Genomic DNA, 26,273 nt, shown 5'->3' on the forward strand with positions numbered 1-26,273 from the left:
TTGTGGGAACCATGAACGATTAACAAAGTATGAATAGTAAATAAGCAATTCTTGACTAGTATTTTGCATGCATTGATAATTCTTTCGTTTAGAAGTCTTTTTAACGGTGGCCAACGTTAGAACTCGCCTTGTTACTACTTGCCGGACCAAGGAGGTAATTAACAAGAAAATAATTATCAACATAGATTTAGTGTGATACTATCTAATAGGCTAGTGTTGATTGGTGCGAAGTAATAACTAAGCCAAACATCGATTATGATGTCTACTATGAGGTAAAGGTAAGGGTTAGTAAATTATACACACGTAGCCGGACCAAGGTGCGGGGTGAAATTCTCTAGATGCCGGACCAAGGATTTAGAGATACCTAACTTATCACTTTACATATAATACACTAGAAAAGGATTACTATTATTAGGATTACTGCGTTATGAGCTTATGGGGAACACATTCCTAGTTACTTTTAATAATCTAAATATAAATAAATACTTAGTTCAAAGCTATCTTTTTATTGTTTTTATTTTATTTTATTTCAATTTAAATCCCCCATTTTTATAACGACTATCGAGTTAAATATTTACTATTGGCAATATTCTTCCATATTCTCTGTGGGATCGACCCCGACTCATAGTTGGATAGATATATTGCATACGATCGTTTATATTTCTTTTCAAGAAATATATTTGAACGTTATCAAACACACAAAGAAAGAACTCCTTTTATCAGGCTAAAAAAGCCCCATTTTGCTTTGGATAATTGTAATAATACTTTTGTTAGAATACCTCCTCCCCCAGACCCCATTATTAGGCATTGCAGAAATGTCACTCCCATGTACTGATGCATATTATATAATATAATGTTTCTATTGTTAACCAAAAAAAAAAGTTGTTCAATAACAATCTAAATATACATTTTTTATCAAGTAACACATAATATGATAACCATGCAAATCAACCAGAAAAAAACCATAGTTGAACAAGAAAGAAAATTCAACGGTTATATTATATAAAAACGTAACAAGAATTCACTCTACAAAATTTCATCAAAATCTTAGATAAAAAATTAGTTACTCATAAAAGTATGGGAAATACAATAGTAAAATTAATAAACAATAATGAAAAAGAGCAGGAAAAAGAGAACTTGTTGCCAAAAATTTTTATCTTACTGCACGACGGTTTCTAGCTCTCTCCAGATCAAAAGTTATTTAAAAGTTGTGCAAAAGATGTGAAGATATGTTACTAAGGTATATGAGCTTAGTGACATTTTAAAATTCACTTATCCAAGTGTAACAGTATAATTAGTACTAGGCTCACCCAACAAATTATATGCTACGATCCGAACTATCTTTCGTGTGTATATTGATCCAAATCCGATGATTTCTAATTGTATGTATGTATCCAAATCACTTCTTAAGTATTGGAAGTGTGTATTATATGTGAAGTAGAGTCATAAGGAACCTCTAGCATCAATCACCAAGACGAGTTCAAGCTTTACCGACCAAGTTTTCCCTTGAGATCATGCAGGGTTAATTTCAAACGATCATGTCTCTTAGATTCTTCATGGATTTCATCTAAAGCTTTGAGTACATAAAACCATTGTAAAGTGGGCGATACAAATCTCCTTGGATTGTCACGACCCGAGATTACACCCTGAACATGGCCAACACTCGTGAACCACTGTTGGCCCTCAAACGAACCCTCATCTTGGATGGCTACAAGCGGAAGACTAACTCAAGCATACATAAGCATCAAATTGAAAGAAACGTTTAAAAACAATTTACTGAATCTCAAAACTTTGCTGAATATACTGAGTATGAAACATAAGTTTTAAATAAAATATCTAAAACTGAAAGACTCTCAAAAACTATCTATCTATGAAGCCTCTAATGTATACAAGGATGAGTGTTGGGACAAGACCCGCGACTTCTCAAGAGAACTACTAGTAACAACTCATAAAAACTGGAGTCCTCCAGAAGCAAGGAGGTCTTACTCAAAAGCTGACAAAATGATCTCAACGGGCTCTTACAAAAAATCCTAATAACCTATATCGGCATCATTAAAAGATAGGTCGAATGATATTAGTACATTGAATGTACGAAAATGCAATATAGTTGAATAACAAATAGCATAATGAAAGGACTGCAGTAGATATAGATATATACTCAACTGAATGTAAGGAAATATAGAAGTGAAATCATTAAAACTTTACAAAAATACTTACTCTGTCATTCCCCGAGTCTACATTTTGGGCCATTACTGACCCGAAGCGAACCCTTGGCCTGGCTTAACTCTTAGCGGAAGACTTACTCATAATAAAAGCACTTTAAAAAGTAACTATAACTCAAATGATAACTTAGAATGTTTTAGAAATAACATTCAACTAGCCAAAGTGGCAACTCAAGTCTCAACATAAACGAACGGAAATAAAAAGACTCATGAATAATGTCAAACTATCTATGAAACCGCTAATAATATGAGGGATATCGAGACAAGACCCCCCCCCCCCCCCCCCCCCGATCATCCTAACAACTGAAATGACAAAACATAATAAAGGGATCCTCCGAAAGCAAGGAGGCTCACCAACAACTCTGAAGCTCAACTGGATCAACGAAGTGTTGGATGCTGATCCTGGTTACCTGTATCTGCATTATAAAAGATGCAGGCCAAATGGCGTCAGTACATGAAATGTACGAGCATGTGAGGGGAAATCTAAACAAGACATAAGCTTGAACTAAAAGAAACACTTACTTCGTCTCGACTCAACTCATCTCAATATAAAGCAGTAATAAAGATACAATATAAAGATGCAATGTAGATAACAACTCATTTTATTTAAAGACACAATAATAACTTAGTTTTGTATATTAAAATACAAGTAACTCTGTGGGAGATTCTCTAACTGACAACCATCACTATAAGCTATGTGATGATACATGTCTCTCCCACGCTGCCAGAATTGTCCTATACTTTGCCGGAGTATAGAACTCCTCAATTAAGTGGATCCACTAGTCTATGCTAAAAAGCAATAAGGAATCATCTAAAAAGTATAACTCTTTCTACCCACATTGGCTACATGGTTTATGAAAACTTTGAGTTATTTGAATTCTTCCCCATATCGATGCTCAATACTACTCCCAAAATGTGACTAGCTCGTATGTTTAAAAACATGACTTTCTCTGTGGTTTGAGATTATTACTCAAAAATCTATCTCTTAAAAGAGATGGTACTCAGAACTGCTCATGAAAACTCTTTTGGAAATTGGTGTTTCCTCTCATCTTAAATGTGAAAATATTTACTCTTGGGAAATACTTAGTTCCCATATATCATTTTAAAGAAAATGATCTCAGCTCTACTCTTCCTCAAACTCAATGCTTAAGTCTGAAACAAGTTTAAAAAATTTGTAAAAGACTTCTAAAAATGACTCGAAGAACTCTCAAGACTTGACTCTTAACTCTACCTTGGATTTGAATTAGGAATTCAAGGTTATGTTTGTGATATGAAGGATATCGTAATGATTAAGAGTGTTTTTAGATAATTAATAATGAGAAACGATCAAAAAAACACTTCTAAGAGCAAGTCCACGACGCGGAGATGCATTATAATATTTGGTCGCAAAATAAGTTTAAAAACAATGGATTTTGCGTTCTCCCCGGATGCGGATAGGAAAGTTTCACTCTGAAGTAACAGGTTCGTGATGCGGACCCGGAACTTTGTTTTCTGTCTGAATTTTTATTTCTCATTTTTTAACCCCAATTCACCTAGAATCGAATGGTTTCTTCCCCAATCACTTAGATTCGAATACTCAATGTTAGTATACGATAATTTACTCAAAACTACCCTTGAAACACCAACACTTATCTCAAGAATTCATCAAAACCTCAATAATCAAGAACTCAAATCCTTCAACTTTGAGAAACGAATTTCGCTGAAAATAACATGATTGGTGCGTGGGTGAATGGACCAACGCTATATGAACTCACATACCTCTTCGGGATCAAACCCTTGGCAAAATTTCGTAAGAAAACCTTCAATTTCGCAAGAACTTGATGAACGCCTTAATATTTGTCCTCTTTTCTCTCCTTGAATTCTTTTCTAAAACCCTAGCGTAATTTAGGATTGTGTAAACTGAACCAAATCAGTTTAGACCACTAATTAATTACTAAAAACAAATTAAATCTGATAGGGTAAGTAAAAGACCAAAATACCCCTCTTAAATCTGGGCAATTTTCCTTAAACAGACAGCCTGACTTCAAACAGTCATATCTCCCTCATACGAGCTCGAAAATTAGCAGACTTGGTGGCGTTGGAAAGAAGATTCCAAGAATTTTCATTTGATATCTTATGGGCCACCTAAATCATCCTGTACTGAAATATATGGTTGTTTGATGTTGACCCAAAACTCATACTTAGCATAACTTTCCAAAATTTTCAACTTTTCCTCTTTCCAAAAATAGTTCTTTCTAATTCTAGTTATTTCTAAGACGGGATATTACAATATCTCCCCCTTGGGAACATTCGTCCTCGAATGAGATCACTCTAAGTAGACTAAGGGTGTAACATCTAACATATAGCTCAAACACCTAACAAGCATTATATAACACAACAGTTCAACTTAAAATAAATGCCAAGAAAATGATTAGTACCTTAGTTTGGAATTTCTCTCCGGACTCAAAGACATGTGGATATCTCTTCTTCATGTCCTCCTCAGCTTCCCAAGTAGCTTCCTCAACAAACTGATTCCTACACAGAACATTGACTGATGCTACCTCTTTGGTTCTCAACTTGTGAACCTGACGATCTAGAATATGAACAGGAATCTCCTCATAAGATAAGCTATCCTTGATACCAATATCTTCAGTAGGTATGATAAGTGAAGGATCACCTATACACTTCTTCAACACGGAATTGTGAAATATCGGATGGACCGATGATAACTCTTGCGGTAGCTCTAACCCATAAGCTACATTGTTAATCCTTTTGGATATCCTGTAAGTAGGGGTGTACAAGCCAAACCGTAAAGTCAAGCCAAACCGACGAACCAAATCAAACCAACAAAAAAATGATTTGTGGTTTGGTTTGGTTGGTTTGGCGGTTGAACAAAAAAACGACCACTCTTGGTTTGGTTTGGTATTAAAAGAAAAAAAGTTAAATCGAACCCAAACCAAACCGACATAATATATATATATATATATATAAAATTTTATTTTATTTATAGATAGAAAATATTATTTATAATCTACTTTGTTAATATATTTTTAGTTAGTTTATAGTTTTCAATGTTTATAAATTTTATTTCAAATTTGGGCTTGTAAAATTTGTAAATATTTTATTTTATATTAAGATCCGAAGTTACAATTATATTGTTATAGTTTTTCAAATTCGAAGTTAACAATTTACTTGTAAATACTTTTTTTGCATTCAGTTTGCCTATAGCTTTTAATCTTATTAATTTAACATAATGAACATTGATATTTCAAAAAAATATATTTTGTACTCATGTGAATTTTACCGTCTTTTCAAAAAGAATTATTCAGTTAACATTTTTTTAGTTTAGCTTATCACACAGGTAAGTGAAAATATATTTGATCTCTTTTTCAAATGTCGTATAGTTGTAAAAAATTGAAAAAACCGAAAAAAACCGAAAGAACCGACTAAAGTCGTAACTGAAAAAACCAACTTTATGTGGTTTGATTTGGTTTTTAGATTTAATAAATCGACATAATTGGTTTAGGTGTTTTTTAATGAAAAACCAAACCAAACCGTCCTATGTACACCCCTACCTGTAAAGACCAATATATTGGGGACTAAGTTTACCCTTCTTACCAAATCTCATAACACCCTTCATGAGTGAAACCTTTAAATAAACTCAATCATCTACTTCAAACTCTAAGTTTTTTCTCCTAACATCTGTATAGGATTTTTTACGACTCTGCGTTGTTTTCAATCTCTCTTGAATAACCTTCACTTTCTCCATAGCTTGATGAACTAAGTCTGGTCCTATCAACCTAGCTTCACCAACTTCAAACCATCCAACAGGAGATCTGCAACATCTCCCATAAAGAGCCTCATAAGGAGCCATTTGGATGCTAGAGTGATAACTATTGTTGTAAGAAAACTCTATGAGTGGTAAGTGATCATCCCAATTACCTTTGAAATTGATCACACATGACCTCAACATATCCTCTAAAGTCTGAATTGTGCGCTCTACTTGACCATCTGTCTGAGGATGAAAAGCAGTACTCAAATTTACCTTGGAATCCAAACCTTCTGGAAAGACTTCCAAAATTGTGCGATGAATTGCGCACCTCTATCTGAAATGATGGACACCGTAACTCCATGAAGTCTGACTACCTCTTGAATATATAGCATAATCTTCTGTTGAATGGGTAGTCTTTATCGGTAAGAAATGGGTTGATTTAGTCATTCGATCTACAATCACCCAAATCGAATCATGTTGTTTGCGAGACCATGGTAAACTTGTAATGAAATCCATATTGATCATCTCCCACTTCCATTCTGGAAGATCTATATTCTGAGCCATACCACCGGGCCTCTGGTACTCTACCTTGACTTGTTGACAATTCAGACACTTAGCAACAAACTCGGTTATGCCCTTCTTCATACTACTCCACAAATAGACTTTTCTCAAGTCGCGATACATCTTTGTGGAACCTGGATGGATAGAATATCTGCAGCTATGAGCTTCCTCTATGATTCTCTCTTGGAGTTCATTCACCCTTGGTACACATAATCTACATTGATACCTCAATACACCATCTCCCCCTTGTTCAAAAGCCATTACTTTTTGCTTATGAACATTTGCCTTTAATTCAAGCAAAATAGGATCTAGGTCTTGTTTCTCTTTCACTTCGGACACTAATGATGATTCAGCCCTATTCATCACCACTACTCCTCCTTCGTTGGAATCCATTAGTCAAACTCCTAATCGTGCAAGTCTATGCACATCTTTTGCTAACTCTTTCTTGTCTTCCTCAGCATGGGAGGTACTACCCATAAAAAACCTACTTAAAGCATCTGCAACGACGTTAGCTTTACCTGGGTGATAGAGAATACTCATGTCATAATACTTGAGTAACTCCAACCACCTCCCCTATCTGAGATTAATCTCTTTCTGACTAAACACATACTGAAGAATCTTGTGATCGGTGAACACATCTACATGAACACGATAAATATAGTGACGTCATATTTTCAAAGCCAATACTACAGCAGCCAACTCTAGATCACGAGTTGGGTAATTTTTCTCGTAAATCTTAAGTTGTCTGGAGGCATAAGCTACAATTTTGCCATTCTACATTAATACACAACCCAATCCAACTCTGTACGCATCAAAATATACCACAAGACCTTGCGTACCTTCTGGTATGGTCAATACTGGGGAAGTAGTCAACCATTTTTTCAATTCCCGAAAGCTTTTCTCACAAGCTTCAGACCATTGAAACTTAACTATTTTCTAAGTCAACTTAGTCAATGGGGATGAAATAGATGAAAACCCTCGATGAACCTTCTATAATATCTAGCCGATCCCAAGAAACTTCTAATATCAGTTGGAGACGTGGGCCTAGGCCAGTTCTGTACTGCCTCTATCTTTTGAGTGTTAACTCGAATCCCATCACCGAAAACAATTTGGCCTAGGAATGCCACAGACTCAAGCCAAAATTCACTCTTAGAAAATTTAGCATACAACTCTCTGTCCTTGAGATTTTGAAGGACTATTCTGAGATGACTAGCATGATCTTCCTTATTCCTTGAATAGATTAGAATGTCATCAATGAATACGATAACAAACATGTCTAGATAAGGCTTGAATACTTTGTTCATAAGATCCATGAATGTTGCAGGATCATTAGTTGTTGACACCCAATTTTGGCTCTCCACATTTGTTTAACTAAAGTTTTAATAATAGTAAAAATAATAAAGTATATATATGTTACAGAATTGTAGGAATACGAACAGATTTTTACTTACTATTTATTTTTATTTCATAAATACTATTTTTTTTATAAAAATTAAATATATTATATTACTACTTTCTCATTTTTAGATTTCACGTCAAATAAATATTTTTCTTAAGGGTTAGCTCGATTTTTTCAATTAAATATAATTTCTATTATTGCGATGAATATTTCTTTTGGCATTTTTCAAAATTAGAAAGACTTAATTAATTAATGAGTTGATAATTTATATTAATTTTATTTTTCTAATCACTAATTTTAACAAATAAGCTAGTTTTGCAAAATTATTATTTTTAATTTAATAAACTATGTCTATTTAATAAAGAAGAGGTTATAATTTAAATGGAGTTAATTTGAGTAAAATTTGGCAATCCAATTTATTTTAACTCGGCCAATTCGCGCGTGCCACATAAGAAGCACAATCCTAGATTCGATCCCAACCTTCCGATTTCATCTAGGGGTCCAATTTAATTCAACATTTTTCTATTATATATATATATATATATATATATAACTCTTGATTAATTTTTGACCGTCCGATCAAACGATCAGACGGCCCAAAATAACCAAAGACCTTCTTCTCCTAAATAGACTCTACCACCGCCCCCTATACTGTTTTTCACAGAAATCACGTTCTTCTTCCCAGAGAGAATGTCTTCTCCATCAGCCGCCCATGCCTCTTCCTCTTCCCCAAAAAACAACGCCCCAAGCTCCTCTCCCATGGTCCCATCACCGCCCCACGTGATCCCCCACCCCCTTCGTCAGAAATGGCTCTGGGCTGCCGAAAAAATGTCAATTCCGACAGTTCCTTGCCCCATCTATCACTCACCCTTTTCAATCAATCCGAAAAAAAGAAGATATTCCAAGGTTTTTCTTCTCCTTCATGTTTGCTCTGAGATGGGGGTATTCCAAGAATTCAAATTTTGAATTCTTGGAGCCCAAATTAGCTATAAAAGGGAACCATTTGATTCTCATAAAAGATCATCCATCAACGTCCAAAAACAGTCCAGAAAATAGGGAGAAAAACAAGTAAGAAAATCTAAGAATCGATTAAAAAAAAAGAGCCAACAACAATCCAACGAGTCTGTTTTAGTGTTGAATTCGAGTTGGAGGAAGTTCTAAGTTGAATCTTGACGCCGAAGCTCTTGTTTGTTGCTCTTGAAAAGGTACAGTGACTCGCCCTTATTTTGTTCAAACTTTAGTTGGTCGTTTTTGGTTGATTTTTGATAATTTCAATTAAGGTTCTTAATCTGCTTATTCAGATTTTGCCTTTTACTTGACTACAATTAAGTTTTTGTTTAACAATGATATACATCTCCCTTATTCTTTATTCAATTTGAATATGATTCAGGATGTGTATATATGAATCACTGAAAATGTTAATCCCGTTCGAGTTTCTCGACTGAATGTAGTCTAATCTAGTTCTGAAAAGTCATGGTTTAATTTCCGATTATGAACGTTTCTCCCTCTCTTTGTAGTTATTGTTGGTTCAAAGACTGTTGTTTGTCGTTTAAACTTTAAAACCTTATCCTCTTAGTTGTTCCGAATTCGTAGTCACTTGGTTTAACATTCTCATCATTTATACTTTTGTGTTACCATGATCTCTTATTCTAAAACATGTTTCCTTGAGCATTTGGATGATCTGTTTGGCCATTTGTGTTTTTTTTTCAAAATTTTGTGAGTTTGATTTGTCTGGTTTAAAATGCACATACTGTTTGGTGTCTTTTTTTTTTGTTTCCGATGCTTATCTCGCTTTCTAATGGTGGTGTAACTCATGAGAACTCTTATTTCATATTAGTATAGAATTGCACTTTAGTTAATCTTGTCATGTCTCTATAAAAAGCTCGCGAATCCAGGTCCTGCCACTCCTAGATATAAGCAGGGCAGTAACACTACAACTTTTTAAAAAAAAATATTTTAGCTATAACCTACTACGACGTGCTTATTAATTAAATCTTTACACTTGAGGTTGATCAACGCCTATTCTGGATATCTATACCGAAGCAATCCCTGATTGTATAAGTTACATGAAGTGTAAAAATTATTTTAAGCATGGCCAGCTGCCAATTGCGGAATCATTGAAATATTTGTACATCTTCTTGGTTATCCGACTGTTTTCTTTTGGTATATTCGTTGGGATGGGCACCATAATGTTGTCAACCTTTAGTTTAACATGAAAGGGACTCCCAAAGGCATAAAACACTATGAATGCTTGTTGTCCAGTTGTTCTCTTTGATTTTCGGAAAACGTTCTCTGTTTTTTTATTAATGAAATTTTGATAAGTTTCTCTCTTTGTTCTTACATCTCGACTAAGTGGTTAGAAGAATTCTAGGATAGCTTTGTAATATAAAGGATTGGACGGCTGCATATTTTTTTTCTTTTCCTCTCAAAAGTATTGACACACAACAAAACTGCCTATGTTCACGTAAAACCAAGGACGCTAAATAAGCATTTACTTATTAACTTGATGGCAGACTGAACCAGCTCGAGTATAATCTTGATCTACTTCGCTGTTTGTGTTTCACCTTCTCTAGAAGTATTTCTTTGCTTTATAATGTTATCAAATCAGATCGTTACTTGCCTCCTTTATTTTATTTTGGTTCACAGAATGAACGTAAGAATGTTCGAATGTTCCTAGCTCCTCTCATCTTCTGTTTTTTGCCTATCTTGGGGTGATTAATTTGATTGAACCTATACCTTGCTCTTTATTGCATATATGTGTGAGTACCAAGCTTAAGCATATAGAATAATCAACATGAACCAAAATACACATCCTTGGCATGTACATTTTTATATGCGGGTAGGAAGACATTATTTTTTATATAAAGTTGAAAAAAAGATATCTATCTTGATCACATAATAACATTTTGTTGGTTGTTTGAATTATTTTTGAAGTCTAAAAGTGCATTATTTACTTAATCGGAGATCTGCACACAACCAGATTTTTCTTTATTTGAATCTTCCCTTTTTCTATGATCTTAAATAATGAGATATCTCGGGATCTTATAGTACTATGAATCGGTAAGGAATAGCTATTACTTTTATCATTAAGTCCTTTATGTGTTAATAAGGGTGTAAATATCAATTGTGTCTTCCCCATAAACTATACGTGATATGATTGTTGTGCATGAGTAAAGGCTCCTATGCTATAGTAAATATTTAGGATCCCTTCATAGCTTGAACTTTAAGTCTAACTAACGTAAACTAATTTAGAAAGATGTTGACCTGCATGTAATAAAAAAAAAAACACATCTTTGGGAACATATTTGTTGGTGTAAGTCAATTGAAACCTGGGTAAAAGACGACTACATGATCTTTGTTTTTACACTCTTTCTGATATTTCGAAGTCCACTTTCTAATCTTTCTATTTTTTTTCCTTTAATTCACATGTACACTCGGGAGCGCATTCGGAGTTGTGATATTACTCCATCTCTGTCCAATTCAGAGAAGCGACCAACAGCCTACTATATTATCTACTCGTGTCTAGCAGCCTTCATTGCGTCAATAATGTCCAACACTTCTTTCTTAGTTCAAAGTTTCATGTGCTTTATATATATATGTGTGTTGCTATTTTTGACTAACATTTCCCATATTAATGTTTTTCACATTTATATTTATGCTTGCTTTATTTTTGTTTGGGTTTATAGAAACCAATTGAGAACGATAATAAGACGTAGTCGCCCACCTTGTTTGCCTTTAGATATTGGGTTTAGTATAGCCACTTAGCTTATAGCGTTATTTTCTAGTTAAGTTTTATTTGTTACTCAACATTTTAGTTGCAAAGAAGTGTCTAAAGTATGGTTTTTTAAAGTGCATTTTTATTGTTAAAAAATACAGCATTTCGAGCTTGAAAAGTGCTGAATTTTGGATTCAAAAGAGGAAGAATTTGAGTATATAAATTGCAAGTTTTTGGGGCTCAAAACACAATCCTTTTTTTTGTGAGCTTTGAAGTGTAAAATTGCACATTTTGAGAGCTAAAAAATCTGCAGCTTTACAACAGCTTTAGTGCAGATTTTTTTTGTGCAAAAAATGTGTATTTTTGAAACAAAAAAAAAAGCTATGTTATGAGAGTATTATGATGAGCGAATTTGGGTTTAAAATGATGTATTTCTAGTTTTAAAAAGGGGTGCATATTTTAAAGTTAAGAAAAAAAACATCACCACTTTAAAGGATAGCAACTTAGGTATGAAAAATGTAAATTTTCTGAGGGAAAGAACCCTCTGTTTTAAAAAATTAAATATCCAGATTTCTGGATCGGAGTTATGCGATTTCAAATTTTAATATTTCGGTAAGAAGTGTAATCTTTCAAGAACTTGAAAGTGCAGGTTTTGAGTGTTACAAATTTCTATTTGAAGTCTTAAAATTGTTGAACCTTTTGTTGCTTGGCTTAAAATTTTATTTTTTCGCCTCGAGTCACTGGCCACAAGATTTTAAAAGAAAGAAAGGACTTGAAATAATTGTTCTTACATCTTCTTAAAATTTATTTTCTCGAAGTTTAATTTTTATTTCTTTTTTGTTATTCTACACACCATTATTAAATATTTTTCTAAACTCTTATTTATGTAAATGCCGCCAACTTTGTATATATTTATTTCCCTCATATCAGTCAGTTTTTAACCTCACAAATAGGTACTTAGTACATAGTTTCCTAGTAGGTCCTTAAAATTATGTGACGATTTCTAGACCCTTATAAAACTTAAGGTAGAAGAACAATGGTTTGGGATGAGGCCCAATAGTTGGGATCATTTTATACATCACCCCTTTTCGAAAATATATTTACCATTATCACTTTTTTTTAAAATCAAATATTACTATAATATTTTAATTTCTTAACATATTATTTCAAGATTTTAGATATGCCAACATGTTCAAAATACAAGGTACATACATATATATATATATATATATATATATATATATATATATATATATATATATATATATATATATGTCATACGCAAAAAGGTACAAATCTTATATTTTCTTTAGTTTTTCTCTATACGTAACTTATTATTTTGTTACACTTCATGTTATTTTTCTCATATCTGTTATCTCTTTTACGAAATTACTTATTTATTTTTATAACTTATAACTTTCATATACATATTATTTTACTACATATAATCTATTGTCAATTTTTTCCCAACATGTAAATAAATAATAAATATTCATATGTTTTAAACAACCTATGTGTACCTACCATACTTAAAGATTACAAACTTTATATAATATTTTAACATTTATGTATTTTCATTCAAAAACATATTTTTACACATACTACTACATATTTATACTCGGTTACTATCTCATTTTTATTTTTCTTTACATCTTAATTTTATATACAGATAAAACGACAAATTTTTCATATCCTTTAAACTCAACATTTATTTTTGATACATTTATATAAGACACATCTATATATTTTTTTAACATATAAAATTGTCATACATTTTTAGTACATTTATTTATTTATTTTTACCATATGATAAACATACTACTATTGATTTTATTTAATAAACGTATATATGTCGTACCTTGTATTTTACATTTTTTTAAAAACTAACGAGATTTACTTACCATTGATTTTAAAGAAAATAAATAAACAAGTTTTTTCCTAATTATATCTTCCTAAATTGAATTTAAGGACTATCTTCAGATAGGCTTTGAGGGATTCTTAATACCTTCCCCTCGAGTAACCAAAACTCTTACTCATAATCTCACTAGTTTCGCAAATCAAAACAGAGTTTACATTCACATATTTAAATAGTTTTCCTAATATTTTCCTTAAAATTTAGGTGGCGACACTAAAAAAAAACATTTTTTTCAAAATCAGAGTGTTAGTCATATTATGTTGTGAACTGTTTCGACTAGTTCGAAATGGGGTGTGACATTAGTCAAACCAAAGGACATAACTAGGAACTAATAATGACCATAGCGGGTCCTTAAAGTTGTCTTAGGGATATCACTTTCTTTTACTCTCAACTGATGATAGTCAGATCTGAGGTCTATCTTAGAAAAACAAGTGCACCCTGAAGTAGATCGAAGAGATCATCAATTCTCGGAAGAGGATATTTATTCTTGATAGTAACCTTATTCAACTGACGGTAATCTATGCACATTCTAAGAGAACCATCTTTCTTTCTCACAAATAAGACCGGAGCGCCCCAAGGTGAGACACTTGGTCGAATAAAACCTTTTTCAAGAAGATCTTTCAACTGCTCTTTTAACTCTTTCAACTTTGCTGGAGACATTCTATATGGCGGAATAGATATAGGATGAGTGTCGGGAAAAATATCTATACCGAAGTCTATTTTTCTCTCAGAAGGGACTCCGGGAAGATCATCTGGAAAGACTTTTGGAAACTCTCTAACAATTGGACCTGACTGAATAAGTGGTGTCTCAACACTAGAGTCATTAACTCGGACTAAGTGTTAGATGCACCACTTGGAAACTAACTTTCTAGCCTTAAGGTATGAAATGAAACGACCCTTAGGAACTGTTGAACTAATCATCCTCTCAATAATTGGCTCATTAGGAAACTGGAACTTAACAACTCGAGTTCTACAATCAACTGAGGCATAACAGGAATGAAGCCAACACATACCTAGAATGACAACAAAATCTACCATATCTAACTCAACTAAGTCGGCCAAGGTGTCCTTGTGATTTACAGAAATTGTATAACCACGATAAACTCTCTCAGCTAGAATAGACTCACCAACAGGTATAGAAACACTGAAGGGCTCAAGAAGTTTCTCAAGAAGGATATTAAAATTCATAGCAACATAAGGAGTCACAAAAGATAGAATCGCTCCTGGATTTAGCAAAGCATGAACATCAAAAGTAAAGACTTTGATCATACCAATGACAACATCTGGAGAATTCTCTTTCTCTTGGAGACTAGTGATAGCATAAAGATGGTTTGCCCCTCTGTCGGTTCCTGGAGTAGCTCATCTAGGTGCAACTCGATCTGGTGGAGCAACCGAAGAAACTCAGCATTGAAAACAACGCAGGTACCTTTTCATCCTCAACATTCCTTATGGTAGGACAACCTCGGACATCTCTTTGTAGAGGCATGATCTGAAAGATACGCTTAAGCACGAGTTAGAAAGAAACTTTTATAAAGATAAACTTTATCGCACAAAATGAGTATGAAAGAACTGAGGTAGTTTCTAAAAGTTGAAGCCTTCTAATTATATATGTGGCACACTTGATATACCGTGAGTTTACGGTATTTCTAATACATTTCACTTACAATTTGTGTGTGTCTAGGGCCGTTTTGTATTGGTTTTAATGTGTTTGTATCATATTTTGCAAGAAAGATGTTCAGGCGCGGAAGTAAAGAGACAGCTGAAAGAAATGCAGAAAAGGGCATCTACGGAGGTTATCTACGGACCGTAGGTCCATTGACGCTCCGTAGATGGTGGTCGTATATCATCAGGCAAGGCATGAAAGGCAAATCAGGGAAATCTGACCAAGTGTGGAACCACGGTGACCATTGACGGTCTGTAGATTGATCTACGAACCGTACTATTGATCCGTAGATTGATACTGCGAGGGTTCTAGTACCTGATTTTTGAAGATTCTAAGTGTGGAGCTACGGAGAGGGATTGATCTACGATCCGTCCTGCAGTTCCAGTCGTTTGCTTTAGAGAAGCTGATTTTTGGAAGCTGAAATATTTTCTAAGTCCTGGATAACGGAAGGGACTCACGGACCGTAGATCCATTGACAGTCCGTGAGTCAGTCTCGTGGAATGAAAATGCGTGCCTAAACAAACTTTCCTTATTTTGTTTCCCTTTTTATTTAGGACTTGTTTTCTATAAATAGGACATGTAAACCTCATTTTTGGGGTTGGATTTTATTACTTTTATTATAGTTCTTGACTTGGGAGATTAACTTGCAACTTTAGCAGTTATTAATTTCCTAAGATCGTTTTGAAGATTTCGGAGTTGCAATTTAAGTTAAATTTCTGAGTTTATTATTCTTCTTACGTAGGTTCATAATTCTTTCATCTAAAACAATGAATTGTGTTCATTTGATTATGGATAACTAAACTCCACAACTAGGGTTGTGGGAACCATGAGCGATTAACAAAGTATGAATAGTAAATAAGCAATTCTTGAATAGTGTGGTGATACATTGATAATTCTTCCGTTTAGAAGTCTTTTTAGCAGTTGCAAACGTTAGAACTCGCCTTGTTGCTACTTGCTGGACCAAGGAGGTAATCAACAAGAAAAGAATTATCAACATAGATTTAGTGTGATACTATCTAATAGGCTAGTGTCGATTGGTGCGAAGTAATAACTAAGCCAAACATCGATGTGATGTCTAATATGAGGTAAATGTAAGGGTTAGTAAATTATACACACGCGTCGGACCAAGGTGCGGGGTGAAATTCTCTAGATGCCGGACCAAAGATTTAGAGATACCTAACTTATCACTTTGCATGTAGTACACTAGGAAAGAATTGCTATTACTAGGATCACTGCGTTATGAGCTTGTGGGGAACATGTATACCCTAGTTAATTGTCTCATCTTGATAACAACCAAAATTGACTTTTGATTACTGATTACTTATTGAGTTCTTCCAATTTGTTTCACAAACCCCCCCCCCCCCTTTAATTAATTGTTTCTGCAAGTAAATTGACTAATTGAATATAATTGTTGGTTAAAGTAAAGTCTAAACCATTTTCCTCGTAAGATCGACCCCAACCTACAAGTTGGGTTTTTTACTTGATAACGATTGTTTATGCTTCTTTAGGGAGGTGTAATTTGAGGGTATCAAATTTTGGCGCCGTTGCCGGGGAATTTGGCTTTTAGATTTATTTTAACTGACACGCTAGTCAAATACATCCTAATTTTAATTTTTCTTTTTGTTTTTGTCTCTCTCAGGTTCTGACTCTAGTGTATGCCAAGTACACAGAGCCAGGGTGAACCACTTAGTCTTTACGATCCAGAGTTGAACCGAACTTTACGAAGAATAAATAATCAAGGAGTTCAAGTTAATCCTATCGGAGGCAATATAAGTGATGAAGTTGAGTTGCAACCTCTGAGGGTAGTTGGTGGGGACAACCGGGTTCCAGCTGAAAATCAATTGGGAGATGCATTGAGGGTGAAGGACCCACCAGGCCCACGACTGCATGACAACTATAGGGAAAACGTCAATATTCCTGACTCAGATGGGCCTCTTGTCTTACCCCCTTTGCCTCCGGGGCACACATTTGCAGTGACCAGCAGCTTGATGCAGATGCTTACAGCAAGGGGCTTGTTCTCGGGGTCACCGTCAAAGGACCCACATGCTCACATAGCCAAGCTAAGGGTGGTTTGCAAAAGCTGTGTAGATCGACCAGACTTAGATATGGATGTCATCGGGTTGTGAGTGTTCCATCTATCACTGACAAGCGATGTTGCTGTATGGTTCACTGAGCTTCCTTATAACTTAATCTATACATGGGATCAACTGAGGGATGTGTTCTTAGCAAGATATTATCCAATGTCCAAGAAGCTCAATCACAAAGATAGGGTCAATAATTTTGTAGCATTACTTGGAGAGTCTGTGAGTAGCTCTTGGGACAGATTCACTGCATTTGAAAGAGGTGTTTTAAATCACCGTATTGATGATGAGTTGCTGAAGGAATATTTCTATCAAGGTCAGGATGACAACAATAAAGCAGTGTTTGATACTATAGCTGGAGGATCATATGGTGAGTGCACATACGCGCAGATTGCAGAAAAGCTGGAGAAAATCTCTCGCAACAATAAAGCATAGAGCACTAGGAGGTCGGATACTGGGAGAAACACATTTGTCGTTCATACTATGAACAACCAGTCTGCGGATGAGATTCGTGAGGAGATGGCTCAAATGAGAACCGAGTTAGGGTTAGTATTGAAGCATGTGAGCGGAAGTGCGGAAAAGGTAAATATTGTGAACTACTTGACTAGAACTCCACCACCAATTGAAGAATGTTACTATGAAGATGATGCTTATGCGGTGAATGATCAGACAGGGGGTTTCCGACCAAACGCCCAAGGATCCAACATGGACAATTGGCACCAAGGTCAAGGAAACCAAGGTCGGAACTATGGCAATTACAACTGAGAGGGTCAATATGTCAGGGATGGGAACTTCAATCGCGACAACAACTACAATCGGAACAACTATGGCAACAGAAACGATCGGGGTGGACCTTATGTTCCTCCTCAAAATTTGGAATCCGGTACTAGGAAAGTTGGAGGCAATATGGTGCGTATTGAAGATATGATGCAGATGATGATGAGAAGGTTTGATGCAATTGATGAGAATGTGAAGGAGATGAGAAACGACTTGTTTGGTATTGGTCAAAATGTTGATGCCCATGTAGTGTCAATAAAGCATCTAGAGCAGCAGATGACTCAGTTGTCTACTACAGTGAACCCACGTCAACCTGGTACTCTTCCTAGCAACACCATCCAGAATCCAAAGAATGATGGTCATTGTATGGCAGTTACTACTCGAGGGGGTAAGTAAACCATAAATCCACCTATGCCGTCTGTGGTGGATGTTGAGATTAGAAAAGAAGATGATGTGGTATAGGTTAGAGAAGAGTCTGAGAATGTGATAGAGAAAGAAACAGAGATATCTCAGAAAGTGGTCCCCATACCTAGACCTCCACCACCTTTTCCACAGAGGTTAGTGAAGAAGACTGAAGATGGTAAATATCATAGGTTTATTACTATGTTGAAACAGCTTTCCATCAATGTTCCTTTGATAGAAGCTTTGGAGCAAATGTCTGGGTATGCGAAGTTTATGAAAGATATGGTGACAAAGAAAAGGTCTATGAGTTTTAAAGATGATGATAGATTGCAACATTGTAGTGCTATTGCTACAAGATCTCTTGTGCAGAACAAGGAAGACCCTGGTGCTTTCACGATCCCATGTACTATTGGGTTGTTACACTTTGCTAAGGCATCGCGTGATCTTGGTGCTAGCATCAACCTCATGTCATTGTCTATTTATAAGAAGTTGGGTCTAGGGGATCCAGAGCCTACTATGATGCGGCTACTTATGGCCGATCGAACCGTGAAAAGGCCTATTGGTGTACTCCATGATGTGCTAGTAAAAATGGACTCGTTCATCTTTCCAACGGATTTTGTGATTCTTGACTATGAGGTTGATTTTGATGTTCCCATCATCCTTGTGAGACCATTACTTGCCACAAGTCGTGCATTAGTTGATATGGAGAAGGGATAGATGAAGTTCAGACTGAACAATGAAGAAGCAATTTTCAATATTTGTAGGTTCATGAAGCAGAGTGGTGATCTCCAAACGGTATTTGCTATAACTTACAGAGTTGACAGTGGAACAGAAGTGCAAATGGAAGAGTGACTCGGTGTTGAGGCACTAGCAGCAGTTATGATGAATTTCGATAGTGATGGTATTGAAGAGTACGATGAGTTGGTAGCAGCACTAGATAGGTGTGAATATCGGTCAAAACAAAAAAAAGTATGAATTACACATGAATAATCGTGAGTCTCCACCCGTGAGACCATCTATAGTGGAGGCACCGAAATTGGAGCTTAAGGCTCTACCACCACATTTGAGGTATGCATTCTTAGGCAGAGATAACACTTTGCCGGTCATCATTGCGGCAGATCTAAATGCGAGATAAATAGAGTGCTTGGTGACTGTGTTAAAGAGGTTCAAGCGAGCTATTAGGTGGACTATTGCGGATATTATTGGGATTCCTCCTGGTATTTGTTCCCACAAAATCCAACTCATGCCAGATCACAAACCTAGTATTGAGCACCAAAGAAGATTAAATCCACCTATGCAAGAGGTAGTTAAAAAGGAGATCATCGAGTGGTTGGATGCTGGAGTTATCTATCCCATTGCAGATAGTAGTTGGGTATGCCCTGTTCAATGTGTTCCCAAGAAAGGTGGGATTACTGTGGTGCCTAATGAGAGAAACGAGCTTGTTCCGATGCGGCTCGTGACTGGATGGAGAGTCTGCATGGACTACTAGAAGCTAAATGCTTAGACAGAAAAGGACTATTTCCATATGCCATTTATGGATCAGATGTTGGATAGACTTGCTGGTAAGGGTTGGTATTGTTTCTTGATGGTTATTCGGGCTACAATCAGATTTCTATAGCTCCGGAGGACCAAGAGAAGGCCACTTTCACTTGCCCTTATGGGAATTTCGCCTTAAAAAAGATGTCATTTGGGTTGTGCAATGCTCCAGGAACCTTCCAGCGTTGTATGATGTTAATATTCTCTAATATGGTGGAGGACACTATTGAGGTATTTATGGATGATTTCTCTGTGGTAGGTGACTCTTTTGATCGATGTCTGAATCATTTGGTTGAGGTACTGAAAAGGTGTGAAGATTGTAATCTGGTGTTGAATTGGGAGAAGTGCCACTTTATGGTGAAAGAAGGGATAGTTCTAGGTCATCAAATTTCTGAGAAAGGCATTGAGGTAGATAATGCGAAAGTTGATGTCACGACCCAAGCTTAGGGCCTAGACGTGACCGGCGAATGGGGAACCCGAAGGAACCCCAAACAAGCCTCATAGCATATCATTACACATCCTTGGTCGCGGAAGCAATTAAAATGACCATAAGCGATAAGCATAATCAAGGGGAAATCGGGACTAAGGGAGCAAGAAAAAAAAGGGAATGATACATAAATACCATAGATGAGTCAAGCTCAAGCATAAAACACAACTTGTCCAACACCACCTCTAAACATGAGTACTTAGCGGGGGCCAAGACAAACCACCGGGCTCACCCTCATAGTCAAAACATAACTAAAAAGAAAAAGTCTTATACATAGCAAAAGATCATGAGCAACGTCCCCGGAATGGAGGACTCACCAATAACCTTGATAGGAAATCGTATTAGCCACGCGGAGGAGGATGGTCAAGCGGTGCTCTGGTCCCTACATGGTGACATCATGTAGGCATAGAGTATGCGTTAGTACGTTTGAATGTACTAAGTATATGGGATGCAATGCAATGCTACAATAGATGGACATCATAGGAAAAATGCATAATCATACCCGATAGATAGCATATTAATGAAATGATATGTATAATAATGCTTACATAAAAATCATATTTAGTGGGACGTAGTACATGTGTGGCGAGTGACCATCAATATAGTATTTTCCAAGGCCTACCACCCCCTTGGAGAGGCGAAAGAGGTACAAACCCCTCAATGTGGTTACCCGGGCCTACCACCCCCCGAGCTAGGGACCAAGGTACAAACCCCTCGATATGGTTATACGGGCCTACTACCCCCCGTACTAGGCAACCAAGGTACCAACCCCTCGATACGGTTATACGGGCCTACTACCCCCCCGTACTAGGCTTGGTCGACTCACAACACTATATTGAGAAAATCATATACATGTATCCCTTTCATCATCATTTCAATAATTGTATAATCATCCGACTCATAGGATGTACATTGGACCTTCCATTTCCTATGAATTCTATAAATGGCATTTTATCAAACACATGGTGGGCTATTGCTCATGTAGATAAAATCATGTCTTTCAAGAGTACTAAGTCCAACCAATTCCAAAATACATATAAATCAGCCCACCAACAACATACATATATATATCAACCTTCATAATTTGATCATGGAAGCATGAAAACCATAACATCACATAATAATTCCATTTCATGATAATATGCAAAAATAGACCATAATAGAATGTGTAGTAGTAATTCCATAATTCAAGAGTTCATAAATGATCATAAGGACCCATAAAGTTGAAGTAAAATAGAGGATAAATGGTTGGACTTGTGGAAAGGAAGGTTTCCACAATCAACCCACATACCTCAACTTTGGAGAATCCTTGATGATGATTGGAATGGAGAATTGATGCTTGAGATTGAGTCTTGAATCCGGAATTAGAACTTGAGATGTTTGAATTTGGTTGAAGATCTTGGTGGAATTTTGGAGAGTGTTTAGAGAGTGTTTTTGAGTGTTTTGAAGCTAGAAAGAAATATAACTAAGTATGGGACAATCCTTTTTTTTATAAAAGAAAAACGTCCCAGCCGCTACAGTAACGTAGCTTACTGGAAATTGCGATTCTGCCCGGACAGGTTTTACGAAAATGATCATAACTCCTTCATCCTAACTCGGAATGAGGTGAAACCAATTGCATTGGAAAGATAACTCGAAGTTCTTTAATTTAATAGGTAGTGGCCCTTCCAGTTCCTTGTGTGCTAAGAGATATGCCTCTTTAAAGTTGACCCTGAAAATCACATTTTTTGCGATTTTCGAATTTTGATACGGTTGCTCTAAAATTAGGGTTAGACCCATTTCCCACTCAATTTTACCCCCTGAATAAGAATATGAAGTCGAATTTCTGAAATCATGCACGAATTTTGAGATATATGGAAATTACAATTATAGGTGTTTCTGAAGCACATTTTCAGGCATTTTTGGGGTCGTTTCAATATCTCCCCCTTGGGAACATTCGTCCCTGAATGTTAAAGAAACGTACATGAGGGACACAAACATGGCAATATCAGCCCACATAAGGATGCAACAATGCACTTACATCTTATTTCAAAAACCTCAACATAGTTGTAAAACCACAATGAACTTGTCAATTTAAACATGAATGTATGCAATGACATGGGGGCTGAACTTAAGACCTGAGATTTTATAAAGGGCTTAAATTAATACCTTAGGCTTGAGTGGATTGGAAAAGATAAGGATATCGCCTTTGCATGTCCGCTTCGGCCTCCCAAGTAGCACTTTCAACTTGTTGATTTCTCCAAAGGACTTTAACGGAAGCCACCTCTTTGTTTCTCAACCTCTTCACTTGTCTATCTAAAATCTGGACCGGAACCTCTTCATAGGTCAAATTATCTTCAACAACACCCACAACATCAAGAGACACAATGGCATTCGGATCACCCACACACTTCCTCAACATAGACACATGAAATACCGGATGAACCAAATCCATCTCACTAGGCAATTCCAACTCATAAGCTACCTTGCCAATTCTCCCCATCACCTTATAAGGACCCACGTATCTTGGGCTCAACTTGCCCTTCTTACCAAAACGAACCACACCCTTCATGGGTGACACCTTCAAATAGACCCAATCACCAACTTGGAATTCAAGAGCCCTTCTCCTCACATCGGCATAGGACTTTTGGCGACTTTGGGCCGTCTTCAACCTTTCTCTAATCATCCTAACCTTCTCAAGAGCCTCCATAACTAGATCTGGTCCTAACAAGGCCACCTCACCAACCTCAAACCACCCAACCGGTGATCTACTACGCCTCCCATAGAGAGCCTCAAAAGGAGCCATACCGATGCTAGAATGATAGCTATTGTTATAGGAAAACTCAATCAATGGAAGATGATCCTCCCAACTACCCTTAAGCTCCAATACACAAGCCCTAAGCATATCCTCAAGTGTTTGGATAGTCCTTTCGGCTTGTCCATCCGTTTGCGGGTGAAAGGCCGTAGTAAGCTTAACTCTCGTACCTAGACCCCTTTGAAAGGACTTCTAAAAGTGTGAAGTAAATTGAGTACCACGGTCCGATATGATGGATAGAGGAATCCCATGCAACCTTACCAAGTCATGAATATATAACCTTGCATAATCTTCCGCCCCATATGTTGTCTTTACCGGTAGAAAATGAGCGGATTTTGTCATCCTATCAACCACCACCCAAATAGAATCAAAACCTTTTCTAGTCTTGGGTAAACCAACTACAAAATCCATATTAATTTCTTCCCACTTCCAAGTAGGAATCTCTATGTCTTGGGTCAGACCACCCGGCCTTTGATGTTCGGCCTTGACTTGTTGACAACTATGACAACCGGAGACAAATTTGGCAATGTCCTTCTTCATGCCTCCCCACCAATACACATCCCTCAAATCTCTATACATTCTGGTGGAACCGGGGTGAATGGAGTAGGAAGAATTATGAGCCTCCTCAAGAATTTTCTCCCTCAAACCATCAACACAAGGCACACACAACCTACCTTGGTACTTAAGGGCACCATCTCCCCCTTGGGAGAAAACTTCCACCTTGCCCTCTTTCACCAAGGCCTTCAATTCTAACAAGGAAGAGTCAAGATCTTGTTTTGCTATCACCTCATCAACCAAGGAAGACCTAGCACCATCAACAACGACCACACCACCATTACCAACCTCTTCCAACCTAACCCCCAACCTAGCCAACCGATGCACCTCCCTAGCCATTTCCCTATCACCAATATCAACATGAGCTAGGCTACCTATAGACACCCTACTCAAAGCATCCGCCACCACATTAGCTTTACTGGGATGATAATGCACACTCATATCATAATCTTTAAGAAATTCTAGCCACCTTCTTTGTCTCAAGTTGAGATCTTTTTGGGTGAAGACATATTGGAGGCTCTTATGATCGGTGAACACATCAACATGTACCCCATACAAGTAATGACGTCAAATCTTTAAAGCAAACACCACCGCGGCTAATTCAAGATCATGTGTAGGATAGTTCTTTTCATGCACTTTGAGTTATCTAGAAGCATAGGCTATCACCTTACCATTTTGCATTAGGACACAACCCAAGCCAACTCTAGAAGCATCATAATACACAACAAATCCCTCAAGCCCATCCGGTAGTGACAATATAGGAGCGGACACAAGTTTATCTTTCAAGGTTTGAAAACTCCTTTCGCACTCGTCGGTCCACTCAAACTTAGCCTTCTTTTGTGTCAACTTAGTCATGGGAGAAGCAATAGAAGAAAATCCATTCACAAATCTCCAGTAGTAACCCGCTAAGCCCAAGAAGCTCCTAATATCCGACGGGGTCAATGGCCTAGGCCAATTTCTAATCACATCGGTCTTCTTAGGGTCTACTTTAATACCATCCCCCGACACCACATGACCTAGGAAGGTAACCTCCTTCAACCAAAATTCACATTTTTCATACTTGGCATACAACTTCTCCTCTCTCAATCTTTGCAACACAACCCTCAAGTGACCCATATGTTCTTCCTCGCTATGCGAATAGATTAAAATATCATCAATGAAGACCACAACAAAGGAATCAAGGTAGGGTTTAAAGACCCTATTCATTAGGTCCATGAAGATAGCCGGTGCATTGGTCAACCCAAAGGACATGACCACAAATTCAAAATGCCCATACCTAGTCCGGAAGGCTGTCTTGGGAATGTCACACTCCCTCACCTTCACTTGATGATACCCGGACCGAAGATCAATTTTAGAGAAGTGGCTAGCCCCTTGCAATTGGTCGAACAAGTCATCAATCCTAGGAAGAGGATATTTATTCTTGACGGTGACCCTATTGAGTTGCCGGTAATCAATACACATCCTAAGGGACCCATCTTTCTTCTTCACAAACAACACCGGAGCACCCCATGGTGATTGGCTAGGCCTAATAAAACCCTTCTCCAACAAGTCCTTCAATTGTTCCTTCAACTCCTTTAACTCCGCCGGGGCCATACGGTAAGGGGGAATAGAAATGGGTTGAGTATCGGGGAGGAGGTCTATGCCAAAATCTATTTCCCTTTCGGGAGGAACACCGGGAAGGTCATTAGGAAAGACATCAAGGAATTCATTTACAACCGGAACCGACTCTATAGGAAGGGTTTTGGACTCCACATCCTTAACCCTCACAAGGTGATAGAGACACCCCTTAGAGATCAACTTACGGGCTTTAATGCAAGAGATGAACCTACTCTTGACTACCATATTTTGGCTTTTCCACTCAAGAATGGGTTCACTTGGAAATTGGAACTTGACCCTACGGGTTCTACAATCAATGGAAGCATAGTATGCATACAACATCAAAATCGACCATGTTCAACTCAACAAGATCACAAGGCAATATTTTATGCAAGATGCAAATAGGACAATTCCTATAGACCTTCCTAGCAACAATCTATGCACCAATAGGAGTAGACACCTTATATGACTCACGCAACAATTCGGGCTCAACATGAAACTTTTTGGCAACAAAGCGGGTGACAAAAGAAAGAGAGGCACCCGGATCAATTAATGCATATACATCAAAGTCAAAGATTTTCAACATACCGGTAACGACATCGGGGACTTCATCGACCCCTTGCCTCCCATGCAAAGCATAAAATCGATTGTGCCTTGGGGCACCATCTTGTCGGCCCCCTCTCCCCAAAGGAACCGCATTGGCACCTTGTGGACGGACCTCCTTACCCTTGTTGCGATTTCGAGGACAATCCATTGCCTTGTGCCCCATTTCCCCACAACTATAGCAAGCACTGGTATTTCTCAAGCACGGGCCACCAT

General features: G+C 36.9%; 1 protein-coding gene across 5 annotated transcripts in view; it reads left to right on the forward strand.

Annotated features, from left to right (window-relative positions):
* Window positions 1-26,273, forward strand: part of LOC125830655 (peptidyl-prolyl cis-trans isomerase FKBP15-1-like) — a 1,183,135-nt gene that overhangs the window by 609,805 nt on the left and 547,057 nt on the right. The window contains exon 7 of one of the 5 annotated variants that reach the window (XM_049509835.1): window positions 21,975-21,986. The exons of the other annotated variants lie outside the window; for them this stretch is intronic. The gene's annotated coding sequence lies outside the window, so the exon portion shown is untranslated. Of the gene's footprint in view, window positions 1-21,974; window positions 21,987-26,273 lie in introns of those variants that run through there. 5 annotated transcript variants of the gene reach the window in all.

The sequence above is a fragment of the Solanum verrucosum genome, unplaced genomic scaffold, assembly GCF_900185275.1.
Source record: "Solanum verrucosum unplaced genomic scaffold, falcon-dt-bn FXZP01000297.1, whole genome shotgun sequence".
Lineage (NCBI taxonomy): Eukaryota > Viridiplantae > Streptophyta > Magnoliopsida > Solanales > Solanaceae > Solanum > Solanum verrucosum.